Genomic DNA, 26,700 nt, shown 5'->3' on the forward strand with positions numbered 1-26,700 from the left:
ATTGGGAATTTTTAATTTATTCTTTTTTCTAGTTTTTTTAAGTACATACGCAATTCATTGGTCTGTTCTTTCTCTATTTAATTGATGTAAGCAATAAGAAATATAAATTTTCCACTGATCACTGCTTTTATTATATACTATAAGTTTTGATACATTATGTCATTATTGCCATTCTCTTTCATGATTTTTAATTATTTTTGACTTATTTTTAACGCACTAAGATTAGATTGTTTAATCTCAAATTTGTTGGGTTTTTTTGCATTTTAGTTTCTTTATTTAATATTTTCAACACTGACTTTCACAAGAGTTTGCATTACAAATTTTCTCTCCATTTCTACCCTCCCCCACTCCGAGATGGTATACATTCTGGTTACCCCACTCCCCAGTCAGCCCTCCCTTCTGTCACCCCACTCCCCCCTGTAACCAGAATGGCCTTTGTTTTCTTTGAGTGACTCAATTTATCTCAGTGAGCTTTACTAGGTGCTAAGCCCCGGGCCCAAACCCCATTAGGTGTTAACGTAATCCATGTGGATGTGAACCTCCCAGGGTCCTAAGGGGAGGGGCCAACTCAAGAACCAATCACCAGAGCCTGAGCTCTGGTGATTCAGATGATGTCTGAAGCCCTATAAGAAGGGAGGACAGAGCCATTGGTGTGGGGCTCTGGAAATGGTGTTGATGAGGACACTCCGGGCAGCTGTAGCTAAGGAGCCCTCTAGCTTGTAAATCCAGATGCTGAAATTTTGTTGAACTCTGGTAACTACGTGTTGGGATTCGAATAAGACAAAGTCTGTTGATGTTTGTAATTTGTTTGCATTTTGTTTCGAAGTTCAGGGTGCTGGATTTTTCCCCTGAATCAACTGAATGACATTTGAATGCTGAATTAAAAGTAAGCTTATCAACCCCATTCACCTTGCTTTCCTTAATTAAGCAGATCAGAAGAACCTGTGCTGTTGGCAGCTTTCTGGGTGCTGGCTGTGGGTGGATCTTACACCCCTACAGAAGCTGCTAGCCGGATTGTTGAAACACCCCCATCCCCTTTTCCTTTAGAATCTTGTAGGGCAAAATAGATTTCTATGCCCCATTTCCTGTATATCTTATTTCCTAGTTGCATGCAAAAAAAAAATTTGCAGCATCTGTTTTTATTGCTTTTTGAGGAAATATTGATAATTTATTCATAAGGAGATCATGTCAGCACAAAGGCTGGTTACATGGGGTATTTATAGTCACCATCACCCTGCACACTCAGGAAGATGAATTATTAATGAATCTACTATTAATGCTCCCTTAGCACTCAAGCAACATGTTAATATCTGTAAATTATTGAAATAAGAGTTATTACTAAACCCTGAACTTTATGATTATTTACTTGTTTCTCATTAATACTTTTTGTAGTTTTTTCTTTTCTTTTTTTGCCACTGCTTTAATTGGTTTCTCTTCAGAGCATCAGACAGGGTAGTATGGTGAGCATTGAAGGTCTCAGGGATAACTCCCTGGAGTTACCTGTCTGTGCAGCAGGTAAGCTTGGCTTCCTGATTGGCATTATGGGCCAGACTTGTCTGGGAGTTAATAACCTGGGTTCTTATCCATCTTCCAAATGTTAAATTTTGTGACATTCAAATCTCGAATGTTATTCTCTGCATTAATACACCTTCAGGTATAATCCAGACACATTTCTCTAAGTCATGGCAAGGAACAGAAAACCCAGATGAAAAGGCTATGCTTGTAAACTACAAGTCTCAGTCCTACCTACTCCAAGTAAGGATACCCTCAGGTTGTCTTCATCTCATCATTGTAATACTATGCACAGGTTGACACTGAAACAATACAGATTGGGTTTGAATCAATCCCATTTCCAAAGCAAGGAATTACTGGTTTTCTGTGGCTCCATACTATTGGAGAGTTTAAAAAAGCATTTATTAGATGCTTACTATGCAAACACTGCTAGGTCCCAGAGATCTAAAAAACAAATCCTTCCTTTCAGAAAGCTTACATGTTGGGATTGTTTCATTCTTTGTAAATGTATCCCCAGTGCCTACACATAGTAATAAATGCTTAATAATCCAATCCCCTTCCTTAGGTTAATAAGATTCAATATTGTACTATGTTAACATAAAAGCCTGGAAGACCTTATCTGAGAAGTAGCTCCTGGTTGAGAGTGATTGGTAGGATAGTTTTTAATATGGAAAAGTGCAGGGGGCTTGTGGGTTGTTGATGTAGAACAGGGTGGCCACTATCTCATTTCTACTTCTTTTTTGGATTAGCTCAGACAACTACACTGAAACCCAATTGATTTAGTTTAGTTTAGAACCATGGGCCAAGAAGAATTACAAGAACGATGTACGACTCCAACAAAATCACTGGTTTTAGAACTTGGAAGGACCATAATGGTCACCTAGTCCAAACCAGTCTTTTGGCATGTAAGAAAACTGAAGCTCAGAGAAATGAAATAATTTGACCAAGATCAAACAGGTAATAAGGAGTAAGGCTAGACTGAAAAACAGATCCTTTGAGTTATCACTCCATCTTTGATGCACACATTTAAAAGATGTCTTAGCTGCTGAAAAAGGTATGAAATAGTCACTCTTCTTAAACTTGTCACTTTCATACAGGAAGTAACCTGGGTCAAACTGGTCTGGATTGGGGAACTCTTGATCATCAGACAGAACAGAAGACAGTACTGGTATTGTGGTGGTACCATAAAATGTTAGAGCCGAAAGAGAACTAAGAACTATCATCCAGCCAAAACCTCCCATTTTTAGGCATGGAATGAGCCAAGTTTTTTAACTGCTAATAGTAACTTAGAAAATCTGCAATGTTGTTGTGAGAAATGTACCTGATAGAAAGGATAACCCCACAACTGAGAAAGTTATAAGATGAGGATGACAAGAGATAAGAGAAGATACAGAATTTCTCAATTATTCTTTTTTTTCTGGTTTTTGTTCTGGCCAAGGGAACTATCTTTAAACTGAAAAGGAGAGGATAAATAAATCAATATGGCTAACATGGATTTAATATCCCAGAGGAGTAAAGAGAAAATAAGAGAGCTCCTAGACACCTGTGCAGGTTTAATTAAGTAAAAAAAAGTAACCTTCAATTTGCACACAGAGTCTACAATACATTTCTAAAGAGATAATTTGGATAGGGAAGGAATGAGGAAAGATACATATGATAGATAAGAAAGCAGTGGTCACAAAGATCTGGAGTGAAATCATTATTTTTTCAGGGTGTTAATAAACTGGTAGATCAGGAGAATGCTATAGTGTTTACTTAGATTTTAGCAAGGCATTTGATAGAGGTTTTCATTTTCTTCTTCTCAAAATGATGGAAATATACAGATTAAACTATCATACAATTAGGTAGATTTAAAATTGATGGACTGACCATGTACAATGGGTAGTTATTGAAGTCTCAATGAAAGTAGGTACCATTGTACTCTGATCTCATTAGTTAACAAATGACTATTGTATTCTTCTTAGGAGTCGTATTTTAAGAGGACATTGAAAAGTTGGAGGCTACTCAAGGGAGGGCATCATGATAGTAAGAATAACAGGTCCATGCCATGTGAGGATGGATTGAAGGAAATGGGGGTATTTAAACAAGAGAACAGAAGACATAATAGAACAGGAGACCTCATAGCTGATTTCAAGTGTTTTATGGACTGTTACTAGAAAGAGAAACATTGCTCTGCTTTGTTCCAGAGGACAAAACCAAGAGGAATAGCTTTTGTCTCCGGTCTTTGCTCATGGTGCCATGGGTCACCAGCAGCTCTACTGGAGTCACCCTTGCAAATTCGGCCAGGGGTCTTGGTCATCCCATGTCTGTTCAAACCGGCATGGCCCGATCGGCAAGTATAGCCTGAACATGTGACGCCCGTGCTTCTGATAGTATGCAAAAGACATCGATTTCATGAAGTTCAACTAAGTTATATTTACAGGTCTTGCTTCAGTGATTACACTGACCATCAGGGACTATACCATTTTACTTGATTCTGGACAACTATTTGATCTACCCACCTAAAGATCTGATCCTTTTGTACATTCTATGCTAATTTGCATATGTGATTAAAAAGGTCATCCTCAGTTATTAAAAAAAAAAAGAGGAATAGGTTAAAGTTACAAAATTGCAAACTTAGCCTTAATGCAAGGAAAAAAAATTCCCTCAAATTAGGGCTACCCAAGATTAGAATGGAATGCCACAGCATTGCATTGAGTGGTTCCTCCTCATTGAAAGTATTTATTCAAAAACTAGAAGACCACAAGGTGAGCATATAGGTAGATGTGATTCTTTTTTAGATTGGGGTTGGACAACATGACCACTGAAATCCCTTCAAAGTCTGAAATTCTGTGACCACTTCTCAGGGATGTAGCTTCACCTGAGGTTCCTTCTAAACCAAAGATTCTATAATTCAATAGGAGAGTATATAAAATCTTGTGTCAGAGTGAGAAACACTTCTGACCTTGGGGATAAAATATTGTCTAAATTGAACATCTGATATTGCATGGGGCAAGCTGATGGAAACCAGGTCAATGTAGCACTGGATCTCATGTATCACAGAATTCGTGTAAAGCATCTTGTTTCTGCCCTCCATGCAGGGACTTCGATTTCAGCCAATCACACAATCAATGTCTTCACAAATTTTTCCTGTCACAATAAGAATGAAAATTGATCACAAAACTAGGGACAAAAACTGCCTTCTCTCTTATTTTCTCTGATTTTTCATGATGAGCTACATTAGTAAATAAGGCACTTGATCTTCACATTCTCCTAGATAGATAGATATATAAATAGATAGATAGATAAATAGATAGATAGATAGATAGATAGATAGACAGATAGATAGATCAGTGAATATTCCATTTTAGGCTGTTAAGGAAGCTGAGAATCCCTTGAGGGACCTATGCCCCATGCCATCAGGCAGCCTCCTGTCCTCCTTAGGTCTCAGTATGGACTTTTCCAGAACACAGTATGACCAACCATAGTTCCAAAGTACTTCCCTGTGTGACCGTATGAGTGACAGGCATCCAGATGCAACAGCTCCTCCTGTGGTCAGACAGGATCAATGAGCCATCAGGAACTACTGCCTAGCAATCAGTCAGTTCCTCCCAGTTCTATCACTGGGCTATAGTCTCTATCCTTATCACTACTCTGTGCCTATCTCTAATAATAACTCACAATTAAATACCATTTAACTAAGCAGGGGGGAGTTAGTGGTAGAGGTGGAGGAATTAGTAAACTTAAATGATTAATGACTTAAGTATATTAAAATGACAAAAGAAAAATTTAAGGGAACTTCTCAAAAGGACCATGACCCCCTTTCATGCTGACTAAATCATGGATGTGTATTATTAGCCTGTTATCCAACCTGGTATCTCAGGGTATTGCGGAGATACAAGATTGCATATCTCGGGGTGGTGCTTGTTGACTCTGTTCCTGCAATAAATAAATCTCTTCCAATAGAGACCAATTTTCAATGGTAAATTCAGACTGTGGTTGTTGCTTTTCTTAGGAATAATTTGGCATGATTAATTGAAAATTATGGGAAGCAGCAGAGCACAATGGAAACTGTGATGGATTTGGAGGCAGACAACCTTGGTTTCAATCCCAGTTCTGATTTTCCCAGGGTCACACAACCAGTAAGTGTCTGAGGCCAGATTTAAAATAAGGTCCTCCTGACTTTGGGTCAGTGTTCTATCCACTGTGCCACGCAGCTGCCCCTCCCACCCCAGCTCTGATCTTGATGTTAGGAAAGTCATTTAATCTTTTTATATTTCAGTTTCCTCATCTATAAAATGAGGGGATTGGATTCAATGACCTGCAGGATCCCTTTCAGTTCTTAATCTACAATCCTATAAATAAAGTTTGAGCAGCATGATCCAAAGTGGAACAAGAAATTGGCAATTATCAAAGTAGTTTAGTAGTTGCAGATAGTACATACAGGAGAGAGACAGTGAGAAGAAAGACATAGAGAGAGACAGAGAGAGAAATGGAGAGATTGAAAGAGAGAGAGATTGAGAGAAAGAGAAATTGAAAGAGAGAGATAGACACAGAGAGACAAAGAGAATGAAAGTGAGAGAGAGAAAGAGAGAGAATGAGAGAGAGAGAGAGAGAGAGAGAGAGAGAGAGAGAGAGAGAGAGAGGAGGGAGGGAAGGAGGGAGGGAGACTAGCCCTGCAATTTCATTGGCATAGGGAACTTTTCCAGATTAAAAAAAATTCTCTCTGCCAAGGCAAGTCTGCCCTTTCTCTGAAAAACTTAAAGTCTCAATAGAGTTGTGTAGCTCCAGGTCACTGTCAGGTTAAGTGACCCACCCAGGATCACATAGACATTTTGTGTCAGAGAGGGGACTTAAACTCAGTTTTGCCTGGCTCTGAGGCCAGCTCTTTGCCTACCACATCAGAGCTGTCAAACTCTCAGCCCTCAGGCCACAAGCAACAAGCAAAACTGTGTGAAGCCCAAACCAGATTAAAATGTAATTGGGAAATGCTTAGCCAAATCAATAAAAATGCAATACCATGGAAGATGGCGGCTGGTAAGCAGGAACTCGTGTGAGCTCCGTACCGAGTCCCTCCAAAAACCTATAAAAATGGCTCTGAACCAATTCTAGAATGGCAGAACCCACAAAACAGCAGAGGGAAGCAGGGCTCCAGCCCAGGACAGCCTGGATGGTCTCTGGGTGAGGTCTATCCCACACGGAGCTGGGAGCTGGGAGCTGGGAACGGAGTGGAGCAGAACCCAGCCTAAACAGTGTGGACCATCCAGACCAGAAGCCAGGCGGAGGGGGCCTTAGCGCCCTGAATCAGTGAGCTGCGGCAGTTACCAGACTCCTTAGCCCACAAACACCAAAGACTTCGGAGAAGGTTAGTGGGAAAAGCTGCGGGAGCAGAAGGAGTTCGCAGTTCGGCTTCCAGCCCCGGGGGCAGCAGAGGTGAGGCAGCTACAGCTGTTGTTACTTCCGGCCCCAGGCCCACCTGGTGGGAGGAATTAAGTGGCAGATCAGAGCAGGAGTGCAACAGCCTGTTGAAGATCTAAGCCCAGTCCGGGTTGGGGGTTGGGGAAGGAGCAGTGCTGGTGTGGCAGAGCTGGCACCTCCCCCCCAAACATGGAACATAGAACTCTCCAGTCTACAAGCAGTCATACCCCACTGAAAAACTCAAAGGTCAAGTTAGTTGGCTGGGAATATGGCCAGGCAGCGAAAACGCACTGAGATTCAGTCTCAGACTTTGGATTCTTTCTTTGCTGACAAAGAAGACCAAAACATACAGCCTAAAGAAGTGAACAAAGTGCAAGAGCCTACACCAAAAGCCTCCAAGAAAAACATGAACTGGTCCCAGGCCATGGAAGAGCTCAAGAAGGATTTGGAAAAGCAAGTTAGAGAAGTAGAGGAAAAATTGGGAAGAGAAATGAGAAGGATGCGAGAAAACTATGAAAAACAAATCAATGACTTGTTAAAGGAGACCCAAAAAATACTGAAAAATGCACTGAAGAAAACAACACCTTAAAAAACAGACTAACTCAAATGGCAAAAGAGCTCCAAAGAGCCAATGAGGAGAAGAATGCCTTGAAAGGCAGAATTAGAAAAATGGAAAAGGAGGTCCGAAAGACCACTGAAGAAAATACTAATTTAAAAATTAGATTGGAGCAAGTGGAAGCTAGTGACTTTATGAGAAATCAAGATATTATAAAACAGAACCAAAGGAATGAAAAAATGGAAGACAATGTGAAATATCTCATTGGAAAAACCACTGACCTGGAAAATAGATCCAGGAGAGAGAATTTAAAAATTATTGGACTACCTGAAAGCCATGATCAAAAAAAGAGCCTAGATATCATCTTTCAAGAAATTATCAAGGAGAACTGCCCTGATATTCTAGAGCCACAGGGCAAAATAGAAATTGAAAGAATCCATCGATCGCCTCCTCAAATAGATCCCAAAAAGAAATCTCCCAGGAATATTGTCGCCAAATTCCAGAGCTCCCAGATCAAGGAGAAAATACTGCAAGCAGCCAGAAAGAAACAATTTGAGTATTGTGGAAACCCAATCAGAATAACCTAAGATCTGGCAGCCTCTACATTAAGAGATCGAAGGGCTTGGAATACAATATTCCGGAGGTCAATGGAGCTAGGATTAAAACCTAGAATCACCTACCCAGCAAAACTGAGTATCATGCTCCAAGGCAAAATATGGATTTTCAATAAAATAGAGGACTTTCAAGCTTTCTCAGTGAAAAGACCAGAACTGAATAGAATATTTGACTTTCAAACACAAGACTCAAGAGAAGCATGAAAAGGTAATCAAGAAAAAGAACAAGAAAAAGAAATTGCAAGGGACTTACTAAAGGTGAATTATTTTGTTGACATTCCTACATGGAAAGATGATGTGTATGATTCATGAGACCTCAGTATTAGGGTAGCTGAAGGGAATATGCATACATATATGTTTATGTATGTATATGGGTGAATGTGTATGTATGTGTGTATATATATATATATATATATATATATATATATATATATATATATGGAGAGAGAGAGTGGACACAGGGTGAGTTGAAGATGAAGGGAAGATATCTTAAAGAAATAAAATCAAATTAAGGGATGAGAGAGGAACATGCTGAGAGAGGGAGTTAGGGAGAGATAGAATGGCGTGGATTATCTCGCATAAAGGTGGTAAGAGGAAGCAGTTCTGTGGGAGGAGGGGAGAGGGTAGGTGAGGGGGGAATGAGTGAACATTGCTCTCATCAGATTTGGCCTAAGGAGGGAATACCATATATACCCAATTGGGAATCGTACCCCACAGGAAAGAAGAGGGAAGAAGATAAAAATAAATGGGGGGGATGATGGAGGGGAGGGCTGATGGGGGTGGAGGTAGTCAAAAACAAACACTTTTGAAAGGGGACAGGGTCAAGGGAGAAAATTTAATAAAGGGGGATGGGTTGGGAAGGAGAAAAATATAGTAAGCCTTTCACAACATGAGTATTGTGGGAGGGGTATACATAATGATACACATGTGGCCTATGTTGAATTGCTTGACTTCTTAGGGATGGTGGGTGGGAAGGGAAGAGGGGAGAAAATTTGGAACTCAAAGTTTTAAAAACAGATGTTCAAAAACAAAAAAAAATGTTTTTACATGCAACTAGAAAATAAGATACACAGGCAATGGGGCGTAGAAATTTATCTTGCCCTATAAGAAAGGAAGGGAAAAGGGGATGGGAGGGGAGTGGGGTGACAGAGGGGAGGGCTGACTGGGGAACAGGGCAACCATAATATATGCCATCTTGGAGTGGGGGGGGAGGGTAGAAATGGGGAGAAAATTTGTAATTCAAAGTCTTGTGAAAATTAATGCTGAAAACTAAATATGTTAAATAAATAAAAAAAAGAAAAAAAAATCTATTTTATCTTTCTCTACGCATTCCAGATTTTTATTCTCTTCTCCTTACATGTGCTTCCTTCTTTCTGTTGGGTTAGAAATTCCATTAGGGCTAGGACCACGTCTTCTAATCATGTTTACCCCATATGATGCTCTGAGCACACTATCAATGATATATGATTATGTACTGCTATACATTTGTGAAAATGTAAGCTTCTAATATACAAGCCATTTCATGTACAAGAACTGAGATTCAGACATACAGCTCACACTGTACCTGCTCCATTTTCATCAGGAAACAATCAATGAAGTCCCAAGGATTACTGGGGTCCAGTGTCCTTTGGTATTCCTTCACTTCTTAGAAAATAAATTCATTCAGTGAATGAACATTTTTAATTACTTTGTGATGAGATCCAGGAAGATAATGTACTAGAAAAGGAAAAGAATTATAGACCTAAAAAGAAGAATTTTACATCATACTTTATTAGAAAGAGAAAATAATTCTCTGCTCTAGCATTGGTATAATGTTTAGGAGAAGGTGGGACAAATGCCCTTTGCAAAATAGTGACTTTTCCCATCATTTCCTATACAAACTCCCTAAGAATAATTTAGTATTCTATTCCTTGGTTGCCTGAGACTATCTTGGCCTTCACTCTCAATTCTTACTTCCTACAGAAAAGCTCTCAGCCTTTCTCATTATGAGGTCTTCAAAGAGCTCTGTCTACCATCTTCTACTGGGACAGTTAGCACATCTGCTAACTTGATCCAAACCCAGGTACTAAAGGGAAATGTCAGCTTCTCTATAGTAACATGAATTTTAACATTCAGTTCCTGTGAGCAGTGGATGAACTACTCCAGGGAGGGGCCTTATAATGTCCCTCATATTAGACCATATTGGGGCAACCTTCTCTGTCTTCAGTGCCTGTCAATGAAGAAGAAAATGTTATTCCAGCCAAGTGTGGCACTGTTGTATATTCCAATGGAATGCATGATGAACTCTGGCCTAGCTCTTTCCAGTAGTTTCTTGGAAGTAATGAAAAAAAAATACTGTGAGCTCCAAAAGCAGAGAACATTGCTCCCACCTGAATCCATGGGGAACTTAGGGTCTTGGTGTTTTATTCTAAAAGCTTCAATAAAAATAGAATTTTCTGGTCTTTATAGTCAAAGTGTTTCTGGAAAATTATAGAGCAGATTACATTGCAGGGAGCATGCCCAAGGATTAATGTGGGGTCACATGGTAATCCCAAAAGAGAGAGAGAGAGAGAGAGAGAGAGAGAGAGAGAGAGAGAGAGAGATAAAGACCTTAATGCTTCCATGATGATCAAAAGGAAGGCTTGCCTGCCTTTAGGTAGGACCTGACTGTACTGCTTTCCCCTCTAGCTTACATTCTAGCTGACATTTATTTGGCACAGCAAGTTTGAAAATAAATCACCCGGTATAAAGCATCTGATTTGATCCACATAAGAATCCTAAGTGCAAATAGTATAATTCCCACGTTATACATGAGGTTCCTGAGGCTCAAGACCATTAGTTAATTTATGCCACAACTAGGAAGGATCAAGAAGTGGAATTCAACCCAAAATCTCTCCTGGCCCCAGATACACTGCTCTTCCTACCATATTGCATCACTTCCCATTTCTAAATCCCTATTCATCACTTCACCCTAATCAGCTTTTCTTTCAGACTTCTTCATTTTAATTTTAAATTGTATTTCATTTTATTTCAATCAGTAACCCCAGAATGAGGGTTGCAGGCACAGGGCTGAAAGCCTTGCTATTCCAAATGCTCTTAGGTTCAGAGTCCTGGGCTGTCTAAGGAGTGATGATGTCAAGGCAGTGATGGTACATTGCCTTGACTGGCATATGTTGCCTCTTGACTCTCCATCAGGGTGCTCCAGTGCTTTCGCCATCTTGCTTTGTCTAGTTCTGTTTCTAATTTTGTTGATTATTTTTTAATCTCCCTTATGAATAGAAATTGGCTGGTAATTGGCTGGCAATTGGTGGAGATGGCCAGCCCCTTCTTCAGGAGAGTTTTTTCTCCCAATGGGAGCTATGAGTGGTCTAAAGGACCAATGGTCTAGAGATTGCTGCCATCCCTGTGATGCCTGTACTTATCTATCTGTTTGTGGTAGCTGTTCATCAATTGTTGCTAGTGGTAATGAGAAAGATTTCTCCACAATGTATTATTCTTTCAATGAGAATTGGAGAGACTGGCCTGGAAGTGATTTGGTGGTTGGGAGGACACTGCTATTCCCAAGTCCTTGGGCTCAAGGGCCTGGGCTGTTTCCATCAGAGTCAGAGGGGAGATGACCTTCAAGGCAGAGGTGGTTTGACCAGCCAGGATCATTCATGTGTTCCCGCTCCCCAAACTACTTTGTATTCATTTTGTAAATATTTTTCAATCCATGTGCCTTAGCATCTGTGGGAGCAGTTGCTAGCCTGTATCTCCACAAGGGAGTGGCTATGGACACTAGAGTGAAAGTATTGCTGTTCTCCAGGGTCTTGGGTTTGAAGGTCCTGGGCTTTCTCCATCAGGGTCAATGGTGAGATGGTTATATTGAAGAGGGCCAAAGACAGAGTCTTGGAGATATTCGCCCTTAGGGGACTGAAGGTGGATAGTGATGCAGCAAAATAATATTGAGAAACAAAAATCAGGCAGGAGGAGAAACCACTAGAGAAAAGCATTATAGAGGCAACTGAGGAGAGTATCCATCAACCAATCCAGCAGCATTTACTGAGCTCTTACTGGCTGTAGGCTAAGCACTAGGGAAACTGTCCCTGCCCTCAGAGAGATTACATCATAATGGGGGAGAAAACATCTATGCAGAGTAGCAGCAAAAGTCCCAGATTCCACAGGAGGGTGGGAATGCTGCTCTCATTGGTTCGTGTTAATCCTGGTGAAACATTCTATAGTAGGAGAGCTCATATAGCCATAGATACTTACTAGCTGAGCTAGTCACTTCTTTTTGCCTCAGTTTCCTCACCTGTAAAATGAAGAATAACAATAGCACCCACCTCCTGGAGTTGTTGCAAAGATCAAGTGAGATAATATTTATAAAGCACTTAGCATAGTGCCTGGCACATAGTAGGTACTGTATTTGTTACCCGTTGTTATTCCTTCATTTCCCACCTTGATTTACTCAAATGTCCCTACTACAAGTGTTCTACATTTGCTGTAACAGGAGAAATGGGTTTGGCTTCTAGTGAGTTATCAGAAGCGGTAATGAAAAATGTTATCAGACACTTTTGCCAGGCTGTACTTTACAGAATTCCATGTGAGAGGTATTTTCGTCCTAATTTTAGGCTAGTAGCCTAAACAAGGTGACCTATTCCAAAAGTACTCAGATTATTATAATTTTAAGACTATTTCAAAAAGTATGGATACCTTTCCTTCATATGGATTCTAATCCACACTGGCTATACTATACCTTCCTTGGCCTTCAAAGGCTAAGTATTTGGGAAGATCATTATCCTTGCATATTGAAGTAATTTTGATTTACCTGTTACTGGTGGCAGTAACAAATCCCTGACCACCAGCTTCATTTCATCCATTTTGTGGCAAATTTTCTAACCTTCTACATCTATTGGCTCCAATCACACTTTTCTGCTCTGTCCAACAAGAGGTACAAGGCAAGACGAAGGTCTCAGTGGCCTACACAGTGTGGGGTCTAGTCTCAGTTACTCACTTTCTTGCTCCTCTTAAGAGAAGTTGATTTGTGAACACTTAAAAAGGGTGGTCACTAAGAGTCAGCATGGGTTCATCAAGAATAGGTCTTGCTAGCTTAATCTAATTTCTTTTCATTTTTTACAATATCATCAGACTAGTTGATTTAGGCAGTGCCTTGCCAGACTAGACACAGATTTCAGCAAGGCATCTGACAATGTCTCAATTACATTCTCATAGAGAATATGGAGAAGACACTAGTCAGATTGCCAGAAGACATGTTCCCAGGAATCCCAGGCTACATAAACTTGTGGTCAATGTCCACTAAGAAGATACTAGTGTAGGTGGTAGACAGATGACCACTAAATCTCAGAAAAGCAAGGAGAAACCTCCAAACAAGTGGAAAATGAACTAGAATAATGGATCTTTGAAGATAAAAGTTACACCTGAAGGGTGAATGATTACAGGATTGTAATCCTGTACAGAATTGTACAGGAAAGATGGGAGAAATACATCTCACTTCTCCCTCCAGGACTCTTTCACCCACAATCATTCTCTCCTTCTTTCCCTCTTTCTTTCTTTCTTTCTTTCTTTCTTTCTTTCTTTCTTTCTTTCTTTCTTTCTTTCTTTCCTTGGCTCCATTCTTTGCATCTCTCTTTTTGCTTTTCTTTCCTCTTTATTTTCCCTCTCTTCCTTCCTTTCTTTCTTCTTTCCTTTCTATCTCCCTCCTCTCTTTTCTTTCTTTTTCTCTCTATCTCTGTCTCTCTATCTCTGTGTCTCTCTGTGTCTCTCTGTCTCTGTCAGACTGTCTCCTTTTATTTTTCCCTTAGCTTCTTTCTTCCTCCTTTAACTGGCTATAACATATAACATGATGTTACACAGTTGCTGCCCTGAAAAAAAGACAAATGGCTTCTATACCACTCATTATATCCTTCCCAACATGCCATTGCTTTGGTGGCTTTGATTTGAAAGTGGATCTACTTCCATCATTTTCTCAAGACACCATTATTTTACCTATTCTTGTCTTTCTCTTCTTCCTCTACACCAAGAAGAAACTTACCTACTCCTTTGCTTGCCAATTCCAAAATTGGCATATGTCCTTTGTCAGCAGATTTGTTCCCATGATCAATCAGAGCCTCTTTCACTGCCTGGTACCCATGTAATACAACACCACACTGGATACCTAATTGCAGAGTGAACACTGGGCCATACTCTTTTGTTAGCTGTGAAAAGAGACTTGGGCAGTAGTGAGACAGTCATCACTCAGTCATGAGATAAACAGCTTGGATTACTATTGTTGATCTTATTGGAGAAGTTCTCATTCCATTATCAACTCCTCCAAAACATTTCTGACATTTATTACAGAAAGGATGATACAACCCATGAACCCAACCCAAGCAATAGATGGTTCAAAAGGCTAAAATTTCGCTCCATTCCTTGGGCTAGCAGCCAGGAGACTGGCTAATGAGGCACAGTATATGACCTTGGTGCAGCACCCCCAACCTTTCTGAGAGGTTGAGCTAATATTTCAAAGCTGGGTGCCATGGTGGACACAGCACTGGACTTGGAATCAAGAAGACCTTACTCAAAATCCAGTTTCAGATACTTAATAGCTATGTGACTCCAGGAAGTCCCTTAACATCTGTCTGCCTCGGTTTCCTCATCTGTAAATTGAGGATAATAATAATACTAAATTCTAAAGCTTATTGTGATAATAATTAGATAATATTTGTAAAACATTGGGCAAATCTTAAACCACTATATAAGTGATATTATTATCATTATTATTATTCATCTAAAGCTCTGAGGAGAGTTGGGGAATAGGAACAATGCTTCTCAGTGAAATAATGGAGCAACAAAGGGTCCTCATTCCAACAGAAATGCTATGAATAAGTTCCATTGGATCATGTATACAGATCCAAAAGGGACTTTACAGGTCATTTAAACCAGAGTTTCTTAACCTATTTTTTGGTTGTGGACTCTGTTTATAGTCTGGTGAAGCCTATGTACTCCTCTGATTGATGTTTCAGAATAAAATACAAAGGATTACAAAGCAAACCACTTATATTTGAAAAAATAAAGATGTCAGTTTTCCCATCCAGGCTCACAGAACCTCTGAAATAAATCAACAGACCCACTGGGAGTTCATGGTCCCAAGATGAAGAACTCCACTTCTAAACCAATCATATAGTTTTGTAAATGAGGACACAGAGGCCCCAAAGATCAGGGTACGCATGGGAAGGATATGGTAAAAATATCAGTTTGGCAATCTACCAGGTCAAAATGAGAACATATTTTTGCTTCTACATGTTAGCCTCACCTAAACTTTTCCTACAACCCTGTGAGGCAGATAGGACATTTATTGATAATATCCTCATACAGATATAGGAAATCAAGGTCCAGAGAAGTCATCATGACTTTCCTAAAGCACAAAGCCAGTAAATGTCAGAATCTGGACTTAAACCCAGGCCTTTCTAATCCCAAGTTCGATGACTTTTCTGCCATTCCAGGCTACCTTTCAAAGAATTTGAGATCTACAGGTCTGATTTCAGCACTTGCTAGCTCCTCTTGCAGCTGGGCTTGCTTTCAGCCGGGCCCATTGAAGATTACATGCAACTACTGGGGCTGCACATAGAGGCTGCCTGAGTGCTCCATTGAAAGAATGTTTAAGGAAAACATTCTCCACTCTGATCTAATAAAGGCTGGAGGCCCATACCTGTTTGTACGACCTATTCGTTCCTCTGACAGCAGAAATAATCAGGCACATTAAATACCCCCATTCTCCCTATGGTGGGCAATGAATATTTTAAGTGGGACTGATGGCATTTTCTCTTAGAACTTTGCAGGGCCAATGGGAGCAGTAATAGCAGAGGATGGCACTTTTTGTAGAATGGATCTCATGTTCACCTACAGGAACTTGATATCACTAGCTACTGCTGAAGTACTAGGCTCTGATGGCTACTACAGTAAATCAAAATATGGTCTAGAAAACCAACAAGGTACCTACCTACCGAGTCTAATATGCCTTTTGCATTAGATAGTATAAGCTGCTTGAAGACAGTCTCCCAAAACAAAACGACTGCTGCTAATAGTCAGGAATGAAACCAACAGAAGAAAGAGATGCTTACTTATTATGCAAAGAGATTCTGGGATATTCTTAAGGTCCAGCTGCAATATATTTCCAATAATGGGAAGAGGAACAGGACCAGGTGGAAACTTCCCTTTCCAAAGCTCCATGATGAAATGAAGAGCAGACATGAGATAGAGAGCAGTAAGCCAAGAAAAATGACCACAGATGGATCCACTGATGCTCTTCCTTACTACTAATGCAACAGAAGACTTAGAATCCAAAACTGGGGAGGACTGCAAATGCAAGATTAGTCAGTTAATAATTCCCTGGCATCCTGAGCAAGCTTCCAATGGACTTTGGTCTAACAATAAGATGAAGAGAACAAAAAAATGCCATCCTCTGCTGTTACTGCTCACATCATCACTGTAAAGTTCTAGGAGAAAATGACATCAGAACCACTTAAAATGCTTATTGCCCACCATAGGAAGAAAAGGGGTATTTAATGTGCCTGATTATTTCTGCTGCCTGAGGAATGAGTAGGTCTTTTTTCTATAGGAGTGTATTTTAAAGAATCAGGAGCCATTCAATTTGTTATTTAAAGCTTTGCTGATTGTTTTTTCTCCGTATATGCCATAGTTATTTCCCAATATTGCCCAGCCTCCCCTTACAATCAATACGTTTAACAAGCATTAAGGAAAACCATTGACACTAGGACTTTGACAGTGTATGGCATATCCTAAATACTTTAGCACTCTGCTGAGAGGAAATGTTTCTTAATCTGTTCCAAAATTGAGGCCATTTTTAATAACATTAAAAATTTCATTGATGCATTGTTGTTTGTCCTTTGTTGTCAAAGAAGATCATGACATCAGGGAGATGACTTGCAAGTGAATTGGATTTAAGTGAGGAAGGGCTGTGTAGTCAGTAGCCTCATTTTCTCCTCCAGATTTATATAGGTCCACTTGCAAGATATAGATCAGGATGACTGGAGATGACCCCTTATGCAGTGGGAAACCTTCACCTTCTTAACCTGAGGTCTTTTTCAGGTCTCATGGAAAGGACTTGTGAGACTTCATTCAACAAAATTTGAGATGTTCGGGGAGGAAAAGGGTAATTGAGGGTTCATTCTTTGTTACAATCTTTAATAATTACAATGAACATCACTGAGGCACTTCATGTTCATCTTCATTTTTAAAGAGATGGTAACTGAACCTTAAATATCCTGGTTGCATAGTTAATTTGTGTAAGATCAAAGTGAGCATGGAATAATAATGTGTGGCATGTCAGGAGCTCATTGTACAGGTATATCATGTGGAAGAGAAACAGATATATGACCACAAAGGCCAGGCCACATGCTGCTTCTGAATACTGTAAAATACAAAGCTCACTGTGTTAACGTTCTTTTGAGGCTTTTCTGCTTTAGAAATAAAAAACAGTAAGATTTCAATGTCCCTCAGTCTGAAAAAGCAAGGAAATCATGATAGCTGAGGAAAAGCATTAGGGTTTAATACTTTTAAAATTCCTCATCAAAGTTAATATAAAATGCTATTTGTGTTCATCTTTAGTTGATATTTTTCCCCAAGATATCCTGCTGTCACTGACTGTAGACACATAACCAGACACATCTGGAGATGGCTTTCATTGATCCGTACATTATAGTTATACTATTAGTGTTTGACAAAAACACATAATTTCAAAAAAGCCTTTTATAAATTCTGCAATGCTTTTAAGTCAAGTTACATTTTAAAAGTGAAACTACTACAGTTTGGAAAATTCCAGATAATTTGCAGCAGCAAGGCCCAATGAGAAAGGTCTACTGACTTTCACATCACAGAAAGTTTTGTGAAGCCTATGAAGAATCATAGATTGGGCTTTCTCTGGCAGACAGGAGCTTATATCAACGATTCAAGCCCCAGTCCTCTAGACCTATCAAGTACTAAAGAGAGCTTCCTGGCTCCTTTAAAGAGAAACTAGCTCAAAAGAGATAGAACTGCCCCCCCATGAGAGTCTTTCCAATGAACTTCCAATCCCAGCTCAGTAGTCAACCAAAAGGGACATGGTAAATGGACAGTAAGAATGCATGTTCACCTTCCCAAGTAGAAAGGGGGTTCTTCAGTTTGCCCAGAAGCAGGTTCACCAAACATCCATATGCTGCTGGGACTAAGCTCTTACTGACCAATCCCCCATTAAACATTTCCTACACCTCCCCACTCCCATGTTAAAATTTTACTGTCCTCAACAAATAAGCCATGGGGTTTTCTGAAAACATTGCCCATGTCCTCAATCCATGACTGTTTCCTAGGACCTCAGGGAAGCATAAATACTTTTTCTTGGCTGCTTTCCCCCAGTGCTGTAAAAGTGTCTGAAAACAGTCAATGTGACACAGATCTTAAAAGTCCTACATATTTTATAGAGAAATTACAATTCCCACAAATGTAGTTGTACAGATTCAACAAAGAAAAAAAATAGAAATCTTGTGTAGTACTTTACATGACCTATCTAGGAGCTGAAAAAGGCCTTGACCAACCCAAAGACAAACGAAGAAAGGAAAAAGAAAATTCTTATTTCAGAATGAAACCTTGTAAGTACAGATCATTCTGATTTCAATCTGAAGTGATTTAGGATTTAGGGTAGACAGGGGGTCACCTCCTTATTCTCATGGGTTGTGGGGAGCTGGGCCACTTCACCATCTCCATCTTTTTCTAAAGTCCAACCCTTTTCTTCTGAGGTCAGACTCACAGAATCAATTTAATTCTATAAAATTCAGCAATATAGTAGAGAAACCCAAATTTTCTCCAGGGTTCCCTAGGGAATCTAAGCAACATCTCTAGATATGCCCTTATACAGAGGGAATACCAAAATTTCTAGGTCTCTGAAGCCCCGTAAAGCACTCAACATTTTCTCCAGGGACCCAAGCCAAAGCAAAAGTAATCTAAGCCTCAGTTTCAGAATAACAAGATAAGATATATCTCCATAAAGTATGAAGCTCCCAAGAAAGGAAAATTGAGGATGATTACTTGGGAGTTTTAGGTGAGCAGGCAAACTATATCCTATGCATTTTCACTCTTTAAGTCTTTAACAATAAGGCATGAAGTCTAGGTCTGTTTTCAATGACAGAAAGAAAATATGAACATTGAGCAGGTAGGTACCAACACCCCAGGGTAACAATAGAAATACTTATAAAGGATTCAGAAATATAACAGGTAGCAGTACTTACACAAAAAAGGTCAAAAAATGTTTTCTGAGATAATGAAATATTGAATGTATGACTGTAGTCTAAACAGAAAGAGAAAAGATACTTAAGAAAATGAGAAATTAGGCACAGGAGGAAATAGACAGTAAAAATATACTGGTGGGGGACCTCAACTTTCCCCTCTCAAAACTAGATAAATCTAAACAAAAAATAATCAAGAAAGAGGTTAAGGAGGTGAATAGAATTTTAGAAAAGTTAGATATGATAAACCTCTGCAGAAAACAATGGGAATAGAAAGAAGTATTTCACTTCCTTAGCTGTACATGGCACCTTCACAAAAACTGACTATTTATTGAAGCATAAAAACCTCACAACCAAATGCAGATCATAATGCAATAAAGATTATAGTCAATAAAGGGCCATGGAAGAATAGACAAAAAATTAATTAGAAACTAAATAACATAACCCAAAAGAATGAGTGGGTCAAGGAACAAATCAAAGAAGCAATAAATTATTTCATTAAAGAGAATGACAATTAGACAATATACAAAAAATTATGTACTGGGAAGGCAGTACTTAGGGAAATTTTTATATCTCTAAACACATCAATGAAACAGTGAAAAAGCAGATCAAGAAGTTGGTCAAATAATTTTAATAAACTAGAAAAAGAACAATTTTGAAATCCCCAGTTAAACATCAAATTAGAAATCTGGAAAATCAAAGAAGGGATTAATAAAAATGAAAGTAATAAAACCATTGAACTAATAAATAAAACTAGGAGTCAGTTTTATGGGGGAAAACAATAAGATAGATAAACCATTGCTCAACTTGACTTTAAAAAAGGAAAGAACAAAACCAAATTACCATTATAAAAAGTGAAAAGAAAGAATTAAACACCAACGAAGATAAAATTAAAGCAATTGTTACAAGTTATTTTGCCAAGTTAGATGCCTAAAATTTAACAACATAAGTGAAATAGATAACTATTTGTAAAAATTTAAATTGCCCAGATTAACAAATGAGGAAAAAAATATTTAAATAACACTTTCTTAGAAAAAGGAATTGCACAAGCTATTAATGAGCTACGTAAGAAAAAAAATCCCCAGCACCAGATGGATTTTACCAAATGTTTAAAGAAGAAATAAATCAAATACTATATTAACTATTTGTAAAAAAAGGAAAAGAGTCCTACCAAATTCATTTTATAATACCAATGTGGTATTGATACCTAAACTAGAAAGAGAGTGAAAACAGAGAAAGAATACTGCAGATTATCTATCTTATGAATATTGAAGCAAAAATTGCAACTAAAATATTTACAAGGAGATTATAGCAAACTATGAGTAGGTGGGATTTATACTAGGAATGCAAAGTAGGTTCAATATTAACAAAATTATCAAGATAATTAACTATATCAAAAAAACCCAAAATTATATGATTTTCGCAATAGATGTAAAAAAGGTTTTGGCAAAATACAACATCGTTCCTATTGAAAACACTAGAAAGGATAGGAATAAATCAAGATTTCTTAAATTATAAATAGTATCTATCTAAAACTATCAGGAAGCATTATCTATTATGGGGGAAACTAAGAACTTTCTCAACAAGATCAGGGGTAAAGCAAGGATGTCACTATTGTACTAGAAAGACCAGTTAGAGTAATAAGAGACAAAAAAAGAAATCAAAGGAATTCGAATAGATGATGAGGAAATGAAACTGTGACTCCTTGCAAATCATATAATGATATAGTTAGAGGATTCTAGAGAATCAAGTAAAATTTTAGCTGAAATAATTAATACGAAGCTGTGAACTGATCCAGCCATTCTGGAGAGCAATATTGAGCTATGCCCAAAGGGCTGTAAAAATGTTCATACCCTTTGACCCAGCAATACCACTTCTAGGGTTGTATCCCAAAGAGATCACACAAGTGGGAAAAGGACCCATAGGTATAAAAATATTTACAGCACCTCTTTTTGTGGTAGCTAAGAATTTGAAATCAAAGGGATGCCCATCAATTGGGGAATGGCTGAATAAGCTGTGGTATATGAAGGTAATGGAATACTGTTGTGCTATAAGAAATGGGGATGACACGGACTTCATAACAACCTGGAAAACCTACCCGACATAATGCTGAGTGAGCAGAGCAGAGCCAGAAGAACATTATACACAACCACAGATATATGGATTCTATGAGGACTAACCCTGACAGACTTTGCTTTTCTCAGCAACACAAGGTGTAAAGACAATTCCAAAGGAATCACAATTGAGAATACTATCTACATCCAGAGAAAGAACTATGAAGTATGAATGCAGATTGAGGCACATTTTATGCTCACCTTTTTTTCCCTTTCTTTCTCTCTTTTGTTTTTGTTTTGGGTGTTGTTTTTTTGTGGTTCTGTTTCTTATTTCTCATGATTCATTCCATTGGTCATAATTCTTCTTCACAACTTGACTAGTGTGTAAATTAATTCAATGTGAAGTTATAAGGGGAAGATATAAGGGATTCCATGCCATCTTGGAGAGGGAGGGGGGAAGGGAGGGAAGAAAATCAGGAACTAAAAATTATGTAGAACCGAGTGTTGTAAACGAAAAAGAAAAGATCATCAAAGACTTCAATTGTAAATAAATAAAAAAGGATAAAACTAAAAAAAAAAAGAAATAATTAAAAACTTCAACAAAGTTGCAGGATATAAAATAAACCCACACAAATCATGAGCATTTCTACGTATTACCAACAATGTCCAGCAGTAAGAGATTGAAAGAAAATTGCATTTAAAATATCCACTGACACTGTAAAATAGTTGTGAGTCTACCTGCCAAAACAAACTCAGGAATTATGTGAAAACATGTATAGATATAGATATAGATATAGATATATAGACATATATATGTATCATTCACTTAGTTTCAGGGAAAAAGTTAGCACCCTGAACTTCAGAGAAAACACAAACAGAAATTACAAGCAGAAGTTAAACAGAACAAAATAACACAAATTAGCAGACAGGTTTCTAGCTGTCTGTCCAAGACATTTTATACATAGTTACCAGAGAGAGAAGCACCAACATCTGGGTTTTTTCAATGTTGAGGGGCTCCTTAACATAAACCCAGAGTGTCATCTGGTCAAATCACAGGACATTCCTCTAGTGAGTGAGCAAAATGCTAACCTTTGAGTATATATATATATATATATATATATATATACACATACTTCTTCAGGGTCAGAGAATGTTACAACCATGAGACCCAAACCCATGTGACCCAGGCCTTAATGTGGCTTAAGCAGGTCATCAAAGACTTCTGATTCAATCAAAGACTCTTGATTGAAACAAAGGCAAGACTCAAAGGCACTTGATTGTTTTAGTGTTGAGAAATACTCCAAAAGAAAAATAAGAGAAAGTCCCTCTTTTCTGGCCATTACAGGAGACATATGTGAATGGATGAAAAGAGAGGTGAGCAGAACCAGCAGAATATTGTACACAGTAACAGCAATATTGAATGATGACCAACTGGGAAGGACTCAGATATTGTCAGTAATATAATAATCCCAGAAAATTCTAAAAGACTCTTGATGAAAATACCTTTCCATCTCTAGAGAAAGAACTGATGAAGTCTGAATGCAGATCGAATCTTTTTTTTAAACTCCTCTTTTTCTAGTTGGGTTTTTTTGCCTGAGTTTTCTTTTGTAATTTCCTAATATGGAAATATGTCTTATATAATTGCACAGTTATACTATATCTATATGTACACATACATATGTATATATGTATATGTACACAAACATACATATACATACATACATGCATACAGAGTCTGGAACTTAAGATTTTTTTCAATGAATGCTTAAAATTATTTTTATATCTAGTCAAGAAAAAATTAAAATAAATAATATGAGAGAAAAACAATTGCCAGTTATTGACTAGTGGTACTCAATTTAAAATATCCAGTAACAAAAGTTCTAAGTGAAGAATTTCTTCAATGGGTTCCTACAAATGTAAGGTTCCAATATTTATCCCAGGCAAGGTCCCATATATAAGACCTTATAAACTCTGAGTGAGAGAGTGTCTGAAACCCTTCCCACACAGGGAGGAGTACAGCAGCTCATCCTCCTCACTAGGCACTAAAAGGGAAAGATACAAAGGGCCCCCCAAGGGAATCTTTTATATGTACTCTGGGTTCCACTTAATATCCATGTCGTTCGTTCCAGGACTGCAGCTTCACTGGCCAGTCCCTTGTTATAAGAGGAAGGAAAGAAGGAGGAAGGAAGGAAGGAAGGAAGGAAGGAAGGAAGGAAGGAAGGAAGGAAGGAAGGAAGGAAGGAAAGAAGAAAGGAAGAAAGGAAGGTAGGGAGGGAGGAAGGGAGGAAGGGAGGGAAGAAAGGAGGAGGGGAGGGGGCAGAGCCAAGATGGCAGCTGGAAAACAAGGACTCACTTAAGCTCTCCCCCAGGTCCCTCCAAACACCTGTAGGAAATGACTCTGAATAAATTTTAGAGCTGCAACCTTCTATAGTTGTCCACAGCCAGAGGCTTTCTACCCCATTGCTTCTGCACTCATGAGGCATGTGCTGGTTCCTTCTCACCCCTACCACTCCTTGCAACACAGCTGAGTTTGGCTTTCCTTGTCAGCAGAGGTTCCTGCAGTTTTCCTGGGCTCAAATGCACAAATAGTCGTACTATCCCAAAGTGAAAATTTCCAGTGACTGGGGGTGGGGCAACCTCTCAGACCAAGTAAACCTGGGGCTTGCCGCTAGTTGATTAAAGGGCTTCCCAGCTTGTTGTTAAAACTGAACCTAGCCTGGCGTTGTTTACTCCTCACTGGACCAAACCTAGTCCTGGGGTTTCTCTTCAGATCTTCTCAACCTCTCTGAGGAAAACCCTGGTTGTGCCCCAGTTTTCTTTGTCTCCACCCACACTTTGTTTGCCCTAAGGTGCTATTTTTACTCTTTTGTGAGGAAAAATCTTGAGAGCTTGGAATTTTCTGACCTACTTCGCCATCTTCCCAGAATTGTCTCCCAGTCTGTGAAAGGTTAAGCAGTTTGTGTGTGTCCCTATTGGTTTGTCTAAATGTGGCTCAACAGCAGATGTGCCTAGGTATCTCTAGTTTCCCCTGCCCACCTTCTCCAAAGGAGATACCTACTAGGAGAGGAGCAGGAGATTGGGGTCATAAAGCCCTAATGTCCTCCTTAGATATGGGGTTCTAAGCCAGAATTATGTCTATTCAAACCTCACCCCCAATACTTTCATTCTAGGAGGAAAGACTAGTATTAAAGGGACCAAGGAAGGTTTCTTATGAAGGGTGAGATATTGAGACATGAAGGAAGCTAGGGAAGCCAAGAAGTAGAGATAAGGAGGGAAAGAATTCTAGGTCTGGGGCTAAGCCAATGAAAATACTAAGTTAGGTGATAGAGTGTCTTATTAAAGAATGAGAAAGGACAGTGTCACCAGATTAGATTATATGATAGGGTATTAAGATCTAAGAAGAGTGGCAAAGTAAAATGGGATGGGGAGGTTATGAAGGGCTTTAAAAGTCAAAGAGGATTTTATATTTGGTCTTGGAGGTAATAGGAAACCCCGGGAGATGGGTGTGGGCGTAGGCAGGGGGAGTGGAGTGAAATGGTCAGACCTGAGCTTTGGATAGATTACTTTGACAGCTGAGTGCAGTGGTAACAATGAATGGGATTGAAGTTAGGGAAGATCTAAATCCAAACCTGAACTCAGACACACTAGCTGTAATCCTGGGAAAGTCACTTTACTCCTATTTGCCTTGATTTCAACTGTAACAATATAGATTAAAGCACCCATCTTTAAGGTTTTTGTGAGGATCAAATGAAGTATTTGTAAAGCACTTAGCAAAGTGCCTGACATGTAGCGTTGACCTGAAAGTTTGGTTAAAGTAGGCAAACAAGATAGGTGATATGTAAATTCATATGGTTTATTCCCTTGAAGCTAGTGGATACATACATGTATGGGACCAGACAAAGTCTGACTGTGTGAACAAAGGATTGAGAAGGTTTAAATACATTTTTTAGTCCCAACTCAGCATGCCTGCATTACTTCACTGTTGTGATCCGCATGTATGTTTAACCATGGTACAAGAAAATGATTTTCCTTAATGGAATAGGTTGTAAATACAATAAGATAAGAGAGTTGACAAAGTGTGAATTGAAATTACAACCCAGGATCTCTGTGTTTAATTTACCATTAAGAAGCCATAACACAGTATATGCCCATACAATATTAAGAAAAAAAAAGTCACATTATTCAAGATGGTTTCTTGGGTTAAGTGTCTGATCCTTAATGGCCATAGGCAGAGAAGGAAAGAATGCTCTTATGTCAGCCTGATCTGGCCTTGTTGATATAGGAAGAAGTATTCTATGTCTGGCTCTGGCCCTTCCTGAAGTTACAAAAATGATATTAAATGGTTATCATTTCCTCCTTTTGGTCAAAGGCAAACTGAAAACTTCACCTATAGAACAAGGAAGGTATGGAAAAACCTCTATTTTCCTCAGGGGTGAAGTTCTAAAAATCCTTATCTAGGTAGATTCAGGTTTTTCTTTTTTTCTGTGATAGGACATCCCCAGACATGGGGCAGTAATTGTAAACAAACAGAGGGAGCAAGTTGCAAGGGGAATCAGGGTAGTGAGCATAATGGGAAAAATAGGGTGACTAAGCAAAATAAGAAAAGGACTTAAGGTAGGGAAACAGTAGTTCTTTGTTCAGGTCTGGTTAAATCTGATGTCATCTTTTTCAGGCCACTTTGAAACTGAATGGCAAGGTCTGCTTTTGCCTCAGATGTCCACTTGGGAGCAGGGGCAATCTTTAGATGTGACAGAAAGATCAAGGAGTCGATATCCACAAGTTGGCAGCTATAGGAGTAGTCAGAACTGACAGGGGCTCCCAGAACACATATGATTTGATAGTTGAGGGAAAAACAACACAACAAAGGTCCTTGACCAAAGGCACATAGAAATGCTTCAGTTTCCCAGCCACACAGGGTTAAGTTCAAAAAGTGCAATAAATAATTCAATATCCCAGTCACAGAGGGCTGAGTTTAAACAAATACAATAAAGTTTTTCTCACAATTCACAAAATTGCACAATTACATTAAGTCAGGAACAGTTCAAACCACTTAGATGGTTCACAATAGACTGGTATTGAGAGGGGCACATGTTTTACATTTACACATTAGATAACCAAGAAAACTTAAACACAAACCATACAAAGTAATGCAATCATTATTAACAATGTTAACCAACATTAAATTCCTTGTTTCCCAGTTACCTATTCCCAATGTCCATTTAAGCAGCACTTTTTAATACCAGATGCCTGATGTAGTTATCTGGTCCCTAGATATCCTTTCTTTGACAAAAGTTCTTATTCTTAGGACAGTTCTAAAAGAGTTCTGCTTCTCT

General features: G+C 38.8%; 2 pseudogenes; one reads left to right on the forward strand and one right to left on the reverse strand.

Annotated features, from left to right (window-relative positions):
• Positions 1-2,363: 2,363 nt before the first annotated feature.
• On the reverse strand, positions 2,364-10,601 carry LOC118829561 (annotated as a pseudogene).
• Positions 3,751-3,921, forward strand: LOC118828534 (annotated as a pseudogene).
• Positions 10,602-26,700: the final 16,099 nt, after the last annotated feature.

Source organism: Trichosurus vulpecula, chromosome 8 (genome assembly GCF_011100635.1).
Source record: "Trichosurus vulpecula isolate mTriVul1 chromosome 8, mTriVul1.pri, whole genome shotgun sequence".
NCBI lineage: Eukaryota > Metazoa > Chordata > Mammalia > Diprotodontia > Phalangeridae > Trichosurus > Trichosurus vulpecula.